Genomic DNA, 12,367 nt, shown 5'->3' with positions numbered 1-12,367 from the left:
TAAAACAACATTGGGTAATTAATGTGTTAATTAAATATCAGTGAATCACAATGTCATAAATGAGATTTTGATATCCATAATGTGCAAAAGTGAACTGATATACAAATGGCGATACTCAGCTGGTCAGGCATAATCTGTGGAAACAAGAGTTCATTTTTCAGGTTGATGGTCAATGCTCACTCCCAAGAATTTGTCTTGCATGCCTTTGAGGTTTTGGTATTGAGAACATCGTATCTTTAGGTGATAGTAAACTATCTGTCAGAATTGTTTGCTCCTAATGAATTATTATCAACCCAGTTCCCAAGTGGGTGGCAGTAACCTGCCTTAATGACTACCGTCCAGTGGCGCTAACCTCAGCAATAATGAAGTGCTTTGAGCAGTTGCTTAAGGATCACAATAAATCCCATCTTCCTGCTACATTGGACATTTTTTAGTTGGTTTATCGCTCAAATTGGTCCACTGACAATGCCATCTCCTTTGCCCTGCACTCCATCCTGAAAAATGGTGTCTCATACTCCAGCACAAACAAGAGAAAATCTGCAGATGCTGGAAATCCAAGCAACACACAAAATCCTGGAGGAACTCAGCAGGCCGGGTAGCATCTAAGAAATGAGTACAGTCGACGTTTTAGGCTGAAACCCTCTGGCAGGACTGGAGAAAAAAAGCTGAGGTGTAGATTTAAAATGTGGGGGTAGGGGAGAGTGAAACACAAGGTGCTTGGTGAGACCTGAAGGGGGAGGGATGAAGTAAGGAGCTGGGAAGTAAATTGGTAAAAGAGGCAGAAGGCTATGGAAGAAAGAAAAGGGGGGGGGGGAGGAGCACGAGAGGGAGGGGATGGGTGGGCAAGGAAATAAGGGGATCGGAAATGGTGAAGTAGAGGGGCAGTGGGAGGGATTACCGGACGTTTGAGAAATTGATGTTCATGCCATCAGATTGGAGGCTACCCAAATGGAATACAAGGTGTTGTTCAACCTGAGTGTGACCTCATCACGACAGTGGAGAAGGCACATTAGAGTGGGAAGCGGAGCTACAATGGGTGGCCACTGGGCTATCCCGTTTTTTCAGGTGGATAGAGCATAGATGCTCGGTGAAGTGGTCTCCTAATCAATGTTGGGTCTCACCTATTATACAGGCGGCAACACCGGGAGCACTGGACACGGTATATGACTCCAATAGATTCACAGGTGAAAAGTTTCCTCACTTGGATGGACTGTTCAGGATGCTGAATGGTAGTGAGAGAGGAGGTGTAGGTGCAGGCGTAGCACTTGTTTTGCTTGCAAGGATAAGTGCTAGGAGGGAGATCAGTGGGGAGGGACGAATGGACAAGGAATTTGTGTAGGGAATGATCCCTGTGGAAAGCAGAAAGTGGAGGTGCTTGGTGGTGGGATCCCATTGGAGGTGGCAGAAGAATTATGTACTGGACGCAGAGGCTGGTGGGGTGATAGTTGAGAACGAGGAATCCTGTCCCTGGTAGGGTGGAGTAATGGCAGACGTGCGCGAAATAGAAGAGATGCTGTTGAGGGCAGAGTTGATGGTGCAGGAAAGAAGCCCGTTTCTTTGAAAAAGGAGGATGACTCTTTCATTCTAGAATGAAAAGTCTCATCCTGAGAACAGACGCGGCAGAGGCGGGGGAATACACCAGCATCCTGTTTATCAACTTCAGCTTGGCATTTAATATTATCATCCTTCAGAAGCTGGTGGGTAAACCGTCCTCATTGGATCTGTGTACCTCTCTCTGTAACTGGATCTTGCACTTTATTGACAGAAAGATCACAGTCAGTCCGTATTGGCAGCAACATCTTTAGCTACATCAGGATAATCATCACTCCTCTAAGGTTGCATGCTCAGCCTGCTTCTGTTCACACTGCTGACACATCACTGGATGCATTGAGCTCCAGCTCAAATCAAATCAAGTTCGCTGCTGACAACAGTGGTTGGCCTTATCAACAATAAGGATGAGAGTGCATCCAGAGAGGAGGTAGAGTGGCTTGTAGAATGGTATGAGCATAACCACTTGAGTCTCAATGTTGACAAGACTAAAGGGATGATTGTGGACTTTAGGAAAGTGTAGGCTGACCACTCCTCACTGCACATAAATGGCTCTTCTGTGGAGAGAGTTGGGCACCAAGTTTCTGGAAATGTCCATAACAGATGATCCCCCCCGTCCTTCAACACTACCTTTTTAGTCAAGAACGCACAGCAGCATCTCCACTTCCTAAGGGGACTGAGGGGCAAATGAGGCTCCCCACCCCACCCGCCATTCTAACCACTTTTTGCAGGAACATCATTGAGAGTGTCTGGACCAGCTACGTAACCATCTGGTATAGGAATTGCATCGCATCTGACTGCAGGACCCTACAAAGAATTGCGAGGACTACTGAGAGGATCATAAGGGTCTCCCTTTCACCCATCTGATATATTTATGAGGACTGCTGCATACCCAGGGCTCTTAACAGTTCCAAAGATCCCTCCTGTCCATCCCAATGATTGATCCTAATTGATGCTATGCCATAATGCAGAGCATACAGTAGGATAAGAACAACGTCTGTTATGATTGGTGTTACGAAAACCCCGTAACCAGGTAACTTACCAGCAAAGATAGATGGATCAGCTGAGTCGGATGCTACTATTTTCAAACGTTTTATTCAACAAGGGCACAAACGTATGGTTAATACAAAACATTCAGATCATACACGTCGTCAAAACTCAATCTAAAACACCGGTATAACCATAATCAATCAGAAATAAGTTCTACAGTTGTCTAGGGGGTAATACTGAGTCCAACGGAAATATAAAGAGTCACTCAGAAGTTTGCAGGCTTTTCCTTTCTGGGAACCCGCTGGGGTTTTTACGTTGTAGAGAGAGAGATGATTTAGAAAAGATGAACACTTGCCCGTCGTCTTGGCAGAGCAAATCCTTGGAATCAGGGGAGCAGACTTCCCCGTTGTTATTTAAAAGCAGTCTTTCGTTGGTTTTAGCCACAGATTCAAATTCGGAATCTAACGCACGTGGCTTCCTTCAAAATGGCGTCCCGCTCCCACGGGAATCGATATCGTGTTTCCTTGGTGTCTCCTGGGTGCGTTTGAGGGTTCTCCCCCCTCAGACTCGCCTTTATACTTCTTCACGGGATCGCAGGTGTCAATCAAGTTGCAGGTAATGCGATCTCTCTCTCAACCAGCCCACTTTGCCCGAGGGCTTTTCACGTGGTCTCCATGAGACAATAGTCAATGTCACCTTCATTCTGCTTCTTGGGAGAACATGGTCTCTCTCTCTCTTTTTGGGTCAGTTGACCCCCCCTTAACTAGGGTTCTTGTGATTCTCACAAAGGAGGGGGCCAACGGCATAACACCTTCCCCCATAACGGGTTTTTAACCAGCGGTTAAAAACAGGTTGGTACAGGATTTTTTTTTTAATCTACATACTACACAAGCTTTTCTCTTCACAGAGTACTACTGTTATACATTCAAGTCAGGATCTAAACAGGTAACAAGTACAGTGCCCCTTTTCTTTAATACCTTACCCTACCGTGCCATACATCGTATATTTAATTCAGCACCTGGATAAACAATCCGCTAGCACATTATCACTCCCCTTTATGTGCTGGATCTTAATATCAAATTCCTGCAGCATCAGACTCCAGCTTAATAACCTTCTGTTTTTATTTTTCATATTGTCCAAGAATACCAGCGGGTTGTGATCGGTATAGACCACTAGGGGTCTTTGCGCCGGACAAATGTACACTTCGAAATGTTGTATCGCTAACACAAGCGCTAACAATTCCTTTTCCACGGTAGAGTAATTCCTCTGGTGTCTATTGAACTTCCGAGAGAAATATGCTACCGGGTGCTCCACTCCATCCCCCGCTTGCTGCAATAGGACTGCTCCTGCCGCCTCGTCGCTGGCGTCCGTGGCCAAGGAGAAGGGGGTTAACAGATCGGGCGCTTTTAACACCGGGTCATGGCACAATACGGCTTTTAACTTTTCAAAGGCATTCTGACAAGAATGACCCCACTCAAATTTTTCCTCCTTCTGCAGTAATTTTGTAAGGGGGAGCGCAATGTCCGCAAAATTTTTACAGAATTTCCGATAGTATCCCACCATACCCAGAAACCTCCTCAGGGCCCTTTTATTGTAGGGTACAGGGACCTCGGAAATAGCCCGGACCTTCGCCTGCACAGGGGCCAACTGCCCGTCTCCCACCACATACCCCAGATAGGTGATTGTGGCATGACCAAACTCACTCTTGGCGAGGTTTACTGTAAGGTGGGCTGCCGACATTCGGGTAAACAAACTTTCTACAGCCCCCAGATGCTCCTCCCAGGTGTCATTCCAAACTACCACATCGTCAAGATAAGCCTTGGTGTGGGTTAACCCCTTTATCACAGCGTCTATCATCCGCTGAAATGTCCCTGGGGCATTTTTCAATCCCAAACGGCATAACGTTGTACTCGTACAACCCGGACAGGGTGACAAAGGCTGAAATCTCTCGAGCCCTGTCCGTTAAAGGAACGCACCAGTACCCCTTTAGCAAGTCAATTTTTGTGATGTACCTTGCCTTCCCCATTTGATCAATGCAATCATCCACCCGGGGAAGAGGGTAAGCATCGGTCTGGGTAACCGCGTTGACCTTCTGATAATCGGTACAGAATCTTATGGTACCGTCCGGCTTTGGGACAACCACGCAAAGAGAAGCCCATGCGGAAGAGGATTCGCGGATTATCCCAGCAGCTAGCATATGTTCAATCTCCTTCTCTACCAGCTGGCTCTTTTCAGGATTCATCCGATAAGGGGCTTGTTTAATAGGTTGGGTTGAGGTAGCTATCACATCATGTTGCGTCCCATTACACCTTCGGGGGACATCTGGGCATAAGTCTGCATGCCGGTTAACGAGCTGTATTACCTGCTCCCGCTGTTCAGGCTTTAAGTGGCCAACTTTACCCGCAAGATTCGCCAATACGACAGAGTTCTCTAATCTGGTAGGGACTATACCTATCTTGTCGAACCGTTCTGGTTCCTCCTTACCATCCGTTTTCCCTTCCTCGGACTCTCGTTGGTACAGAGTCGGTAAAAAAGTTTCGGCCAAATCAAAACTGGCCAGATTCCACCCGCTCTCGGTCTCAGCGGCCCTTTTCGACATGCTGCGAGTGACCGCACATGCGGGATAGAATTTTTTTTCTGAGGGAGGGTCTTCAACTCTCACGGGCTGGGTGGTCAGCTTCACGGCGGCACCCATCTTCCCACCCGCTAGGTCGTTACCCAGAAGGACGTCCACTCCTTCTCCCGGCAACTCCGGCAGGACCCCCAGATCTACTGGTCCCGACACCAACTCACAATCTAGAAGGACCCTATGCAAAGGCACGACCTCGGTTCGGTTCCCTATACCTCTCAGGGCTACCTCCCCCGTGCGAGGGCCGAATTTTAACACATTACGGCTAATTAACGATAGTTCTGCCCCCGTGTCTCTCCAAATTCGTACGGGAATTGGGGGGTCCCCTTCCTTCAAAGCCACGGTTCCTTCGGACCTAAATGTCTCCCGCCCCTCCTGTATTCCATCTGTCTGGGGCCTGCTTGTCGATTTTCGGATCGACGCAACACAGCCTATGGAAATAGCTGCTTTCCCTCGTTCCGACTCCTTCCTCGGAGCAGGGCATTTTGATGTAATATGTCCCACCTTTCCACAATTAAAACAGTTTAAACCAGGAGATCTCCAGGTCTCCTGTCTGTTATCCTCACTTTTTGTGCTAGCTCCCGGCGGAGTTTCTCCCTTAGCTGGCGGACTTTCCCTACCATTCCGACGGTCTCTCGGGTAACTTTTTGGCGAGGAAAACTTTGTCTTGTGGGTTAGGGCATATTCATCTGCGACCCTAGCCATCTCTGAGATGGACTGATTCGTCCTCTCATTTAAATACATTCGGATCTCTTCCGGAACGCAACCTTTAAATTCCTCAATCAAAACTAACTCCCTGAGACGCCCATAATTCTCGGCCACCTTTTCAGCTGTGCACCAACGGTCCAAGAGCACACCCTTCTCATGGGCTAGCTCGGTATACGTTTGATTCCACCCTCTTCTTAAATTTCGGAACCTTTGTCTATACGCCTCAGGTACTAACTCGTAACCTCGGAGAATGGCCTCCTTTACTTGAGCATAATTTCCGTCCCTTTCTGGGGGCAGCGCGGTATATACCCGCTGTGCTTTTCCTCGTAACACACTTTGTAACAACGCCACCCACTGCTCTCTGGGCCACTGCTGATTCCCTGCCACCTTTTCAAAAAGCAAGAAATAACTATCAACATCCGTCTCCTCGAACGGGGGGACCAACCTCAACGCCCGACTAATATCAAACCCCTCCTGTCTCTCTTCCCCTTGAGCTCTTCGCTCTTGCTTTCGCCTGTCCAGCTCCAATTCATGGCTCCTTTGTTTCTCTTTCTCTTCTGCTTCTACTTCTAGCTGCTTTAGCTGGAGCTCACGATCCTGTTCTATCTCTAATTCCTTTAGTTTGAACACATGCTCTCTTTCCACAGCCCTTTCCTTCGCGGCTCTCTCGGCTTCTTTTTCCCTCTCAGCTCTCTCGGCTTCTTTTTCCCTCTCAGCTCTCTCGGCTTCTTTTTCCCTCTCAGCTCTCTCGGCATCTTTTTCCCTCTCAGCTCTCTCGGCATCTTTTTCCCTCTCAGCTCTCTCTCTCTCTGCAGCTCTCTCAGCTGCTTCTACTTCTAGCTGCTTTACTTTAAGCTCATGTTCCAGCCTTGCTTTCTCCAACTCTGCCTGATCTGTCCCACTCGCTAATCTCCTTTTGGGAATATTTTCCAAATCCTCAGCTGCAAACACCTTCTTCCCAACGTAATGCTGTTGTATGACCCTTCGCACTTCCTGCTTTTTCATTGCTGGCTTCACCGCTGTGAGGTCTAATGCCTGCGCCAAATTTACCAAGTCTGATTTTGTAGCCTTCCTTAGCGCCTCTACCGTCGGGTTTCTCCTAAATTCCTCCACATCCATCTTTGCTGGTTTCCCGTCTGGCTACCTGCGTAACCAGATTTAAGTTTGGACTTACAGCCCGATTCACTGACCCTCCCGTTTGGTTTCAAATCCGGGACGAGCACCCCACTTGTTATGAAAACCCCGTAACCAGGTAACTTACCAGCAAAGATAGATGGATCAGCTGAGTCGGATGCTACTATTTTCAAACGTTTTATTCAACAAGGGCACAAACGTATGGTTAATACAAAACATTCAGATCATACACGTCGTCAAAACTCAATCTAAAACACTGGTGTAACCATAATCAATCAGAAATAAGCTCTACAGTTGTCTAGGGGGTAATACTGAGTCCAACGGAAATATAAAGAGTCACTCAGAAGTTTGCAGGCTTTTCCTTTCTGGGAACCCGCTGGGGTTTTTACGTTGTAGAGAGAGAGATGATTTAGAAAAGATGAACACTTGCCCGTCGTCTTGGCAGAGCAAATCCTTGGAATCAGGGGAGCAGACTTCCCCGTTGTTATTTAAAAGCAGTCTTTCGTTGGTTTTAGCCACAGATTCAAATTCGGAATCTAACGCACGTGGCTTCCTTCAAAATGGCGTCCCGCTCCCACGGGAATCGATATCGTGTTTCCTTGGTGTCTCCTGGGTGCGTCTGAGGTTTCTCCCCCCCTCAGACCCGCCTTTATACTTCTTCACGGGATCGCAGGTGTCAATCAAGTTGCAGGTAATGCGATCTCTCTCTCAACCAGCCCACTTTGCCCGAGGGCTTTTCACGTGGTCTCCATGAGACAATAGTCAATGTCACCTTCATTCTGCTTCTTGGGAGAACATGGTCTCTCTCTCTTTTTGGGTCAGTTGACCCCCCCTTAACTAGGGTTCTTGTGATTCTCACAAAGGAGGGGGCCAACGGCATAACATTGGAAATAACTTCTTCCCCCAGGCTGTGAGATTACTGAACTTCCTGACCCCCCCGATCTCATCATGTATGAAGTGCCAGGAGCATTATACTATTTACTTTTTAATTTGTGTTGTAAGTACACCTTATGCTATATGCCAATCTTCTGGAATACATTTTATTATTTGTGGTAATATTACTTTGTGTTGTATGTGAGTTGTGCATCTTGGTCTGGAGGAATGATATTCGGTGGTGTACACGTACATGTTTGAATGACAATAAACTCGAACATGATTGATATTAATGCTGACATGAGGAAATCTGCAGATGCTGGAAATTCAAGCAAAATGCTGGTGGAATGCAGCAGGCCAGGCAGCATCTATAGGGAGAAGCACTGTCGATGTTTTGGGCCGAGACCTTTCGTCAGGACTAACTGAAAGGAAAGACAGTAAGAGATTTGAAAATAGCAGGAGGAGGGGGAAGTCTGAAATAATAGGAGAAGACAGGAGGGAGTGGGGTGAAGCTAAGAGCTAGAAAGTCAAGTCAAGTCACTTTTATTGTCATTTCGATCATAACTGCTATGTACGGTACATAGTAAAAATGAGACAACGTTTATCAGGACCATGGTGTTACATGACACAGTACAAAAACTAGGCTGAACTTCGTAAAAAAACGCAAAGAAGAAAAAAACAACTAAACTAGACTACAGACCTACCCAGGACTGCATAAAGTGCACAAAACAGTGCAGGCATTACAATAAATAATAAGCAAGAAAATAGGGCAGTAAGGTGTCAGTCCAGGCTCTGGGTGTTGAGGAGTCTGATAGTTTGGGGGAAGAAAATATTACATAGTCTGGTCGTGACAGCCCGAATGCTTTGGTGCCTTTTCGCAGACGGCAGGAGGGAGAAGAGTTTGTATGAGGGGTGCGTGGAGTCCTTTATAATGCTGTTACCTTTGCGGATGCAGCGTGTAGTGTAAATGTCCGTGATGGCGGGAAGAGAGACCCCGATGATCTTCTCAGCTGACCTCACTATCCGCTCCAGTGTCTTGCTATCCGAGATGGTGCAATTTCCGAACCAGGCAGTGATGCAGCTGCTCAGGATGCAATGTGATGAGGATGGGGGGGTGGGAGATGGACTCTCCTCAGCCTTCGCAGAAAGTAGAGATGCTGCTGGGCTTTCTTTGCTATGGAGCTGGTGTTGAGGGACCACGTGAGATTCTCCGCCAGGTGAACACCAAGAAATTTGGTGCTTTTAATGATCTCTACTGAGGAGCTGTCGATGTTCAGCGGAGAGTGGTCGCTCCGTGCCCTCCTGAAGTCAACAATCATCTCTTTTGTTTTGTTCACATTCAGAGACAGGTTGTTGGCTCTGTACCTCCTCTCTATAAGCTGACTCGTCGTTCTTGCTGATGAGACCCACCACGGTCATGTCATCTGCGAACTTGATGATGTGGTTCGAGCTGTGTGTTGCAGCACAGTCGTGGGTCAGCAGAGTGAACAGCAGTGGACTGAGCACACAGCACCGGGGGGGCCCCATGCTCAGTCTGATAGTGTTGGAGATGCTGCTCCCGATCCAGACTGACTGAGGTCTCCCAGTCAGGAAGTCTAGGATCCGGTTGCAGAGGGAGGTGTTCAGGTCCAGTAGGCTCAGCTTTCCAATCAGTTTCTGAGGGATGATTGTGTTGAATGCCGAACTGAAGTCTATGAACAGCATCGGAACGTATGTGTCTTTTTTCTCCAGGTGGGTTAGGGCCAGGTGAGGGTGATGGCAATGGTGTCATCTGTTGAGTGGTTGGGACGGTACACAAACTGCAGGGGGTCCAGTGAGGGGGAGCAACAGGGTCTTGATATCCCTCATGACGAGCCTCTCGAAATACTTCATGATGATGGCAAAAGGAATACAGAGCTGGAGAAGGGAAAGGATTATAGGATGGGAGGCCTAGAGAGAAAGAAAGGGGGAGGGGAGCACCAGAGGGAGATGGAGAACAGGCAAAGAGTGATGGGCAGAGGGTAGCCTCCTACCTGATGGCATGAATGGTTAGCCTTCAACCTGAGGTCATGAACATTGATTTCTCTAACTTCCATTAGTTCCCCTCCTCCCCTTCTTACTTCAACCCTGATTTATTTATTTCCCCCCCTCCTTTTTTTTCTCTCTCTGCCCATCACTCTTTGCCTGTTCTCCATCTCCCTCTGGTGCTCCCCTCCCCCCTTCTTTCTCCTTAGGCCTCCCGTCCCATGATCTTTTCCCTTCTCCAGCTCTGTACACCTTTTGCCAATCACCTTTCCAGCACTTAGCTTCACCCCTCCCCTTCCTGTATTCTCCTATCACTTTGGATTTCCCCCTCCCCCTCCTACTTTCAAATCTCTTACTATCTTTTCTTTCAGTTAGTCCTGACGAAGGGTCTCGGCCCGAAACGTTGACAGTGCTTCTTCCTATAGATGCTGCCTGGACTGCTGTGTTCCACCAGCAATTTGTGTGTGTTGCTTGATATTAATGTTAGTACTTTTACCCAATCTCATATACATTTATGGTTTTGATCTTTTTTTAAATAATATTTAGCATCTCCAGCAATGTTGCTGATAATCTGTTTGGGAGAATGTTTCTCATGAAGATTGTATCAGATCATAAACTTGTTCTGGAAAAAAAGTCTTTTTCTATTGCCAACTCATTGTTGATAGAATCTAGATGCTGGTCAACTACAGGAAGACTTTTTGTGCTTGAGTTGAATGTCACTTTGATTTCATGTGTTAATTATTCATTTGGTTCTTATACTAGACCTTGCATTTCTGAGTAATGTATAACAATTTTAATCTTTTATGTGAAAGATTTATGCCAAAGGAAAGTAATATAGCACTGGTAGAAGCTTTTTGCAGATTTTTTGTTTCATTTCTGGGTAAAGCTCTTTCATCATAATGGAAGAAAGACAGGGCTGACCAGCAAAATGAAGAAGTATGTTAAAAGGTGGAGGTCCAGCATGCTGAATACAAAATTGTTGAGTGGTTACAGATGAAGTAATAGCTGTGAATTAGTTTTTAATGTTGCAGTAGGATTAGAAATACTGGATTATGCTCGAGACTCAGTGAGCACATGAAAATAAGATGCTAAAGCAGAGTGGAAAGAAGATTAAAGTGAACATGTTTGCTAAATTCTGTGTATTAATATTAATTCTGTTTCCACAGGCATACCTTTAACAGTAAGTTTAGAAGAACACTGATATTAGCCGATAGTTAAAATTCTTGTCAACCACATTAAAGCAACTTGCTTTGAAAGTTGCATTCTCCATTATCTTGTCTGTTCATGTGAAAATATTAGGCATAATGATTTCTGGAGAAATAACATTTATATAGAGTGTACATTATATTTGGTGCCTTTTCTTCCAAAGGTTCTTAAACCTGGAATATGACTTGAGCAATATTACAGTGTGTATTTATTAAGAGCAGTATATTAGACTGTTGTTCAGTGCCCTATTAAGTTAAGTGAGACTCATGTAAATGGATTGTTATAGGTTATGCTTCTCTTGACTTTTTATAATCCTTACATTCCCAGGAGTCTCAAATAAGCTTCCCGCTTCCTATTTCTTTCTCATTAGTGTTTGTATCACTTTGAAATGTATTATTGTGAACTGTTGGGTAACTATGCATTGCATAAAATATGAGAGCTTATTTGTAGTGTGAGAAAATGGGATGCATTTTTTTATTCCTTTTGCATGAGAATTGCTAAACAGTGATTTCATGTGAGCTACAATCTTCCATAAATGACCTCCTTAGAATTAAATCAACTAGACTAGTAATGTTGGTGATGCAAACTTGCACTTATGCATCCAAGAAATTTAAATTTGAGTAGTCTGTCATATTTCCATTTTGTTTTCCTTCGGATCTTAGGGCTTTGCCAATAAACAATCAAATTTCTTAAAACACCTTATACTTTGTTGGATTTCTACTTACCTGGTGCCTGTTATGTAGCTGGCATTTAGGGCAGCAATGAAGGTCCTCCATCCCTGGTGGTGGTGATGGCTTCTTTCATGATGTGAGTAGCTTCACTTTGGTTTTCACTGCAGTCAGTCATGCAAGTCCCAGGTGAAGACTGAGGAATACCATTGCACTCAGATGTAGAAGGATTCTTCATTACTGTTTCCATAATAATTTTGTTTTATAAGTTAGGATTGTTAGCCCTGAGCTGAACCTCTGAACCTGGAGGACCAATGGACCACTCTTAGTCTGGCCTCTACCCTTTGACCTGTTTGGGATCGGTGACCCTACCAAGACCCAAAGCATAATGCCCTGACTCCAGCTAACATGGCTCTCTGGGCCACTGAGTCACACAAGCTTCCAAACCGTGGCAAGGTTGTGGTCCTTTTGGAGGCTTATCATAGTTTGACACCTTTAATTCTAATTGTATACTTCAAATTCATCTTCATTAAAAGGGGATGATAGAATTGATTGACATTCACTGCTTCATATTCTTCTTTCTTAAAATTATAAATATAAAGGTATA

The 12,367-nt window shown here is 45.6% G+C and overlaps 1 protein-coding gene across 1 annotated transcript in view; it reads left to right on the top strand.

Moving 5' to 3' along the window:
• nbas (NBAS subunit of NRZ tethering complex) overlaps positions 1 to 12,367 on the top strand; it is a 305,288-nt gene that overhangs the window by 51,714 nt on the left and 241,207 nt on the right. The gene's annotated exons all lie outside the window — the stretch shown is intronic.

Source organism: Hemitrygon akajei, chromosome 9 (genome assembly GCF_048418815.1).
Source record: "Hemitrygon akajei chromosome 9, sHemAka1.3, whole genome shotgun sequence".
NCBI lineage: Eukaryota > Metazoa > Chordata > Chondrichthyes > Myliobatiformes > Dasyatidae > Hemitrygon > Hemitrygon akajei.
Note: the sequence above shows the minus strand (reverse complement) of the source record. Positions and strands in the feature narration are given on the sequence as shown.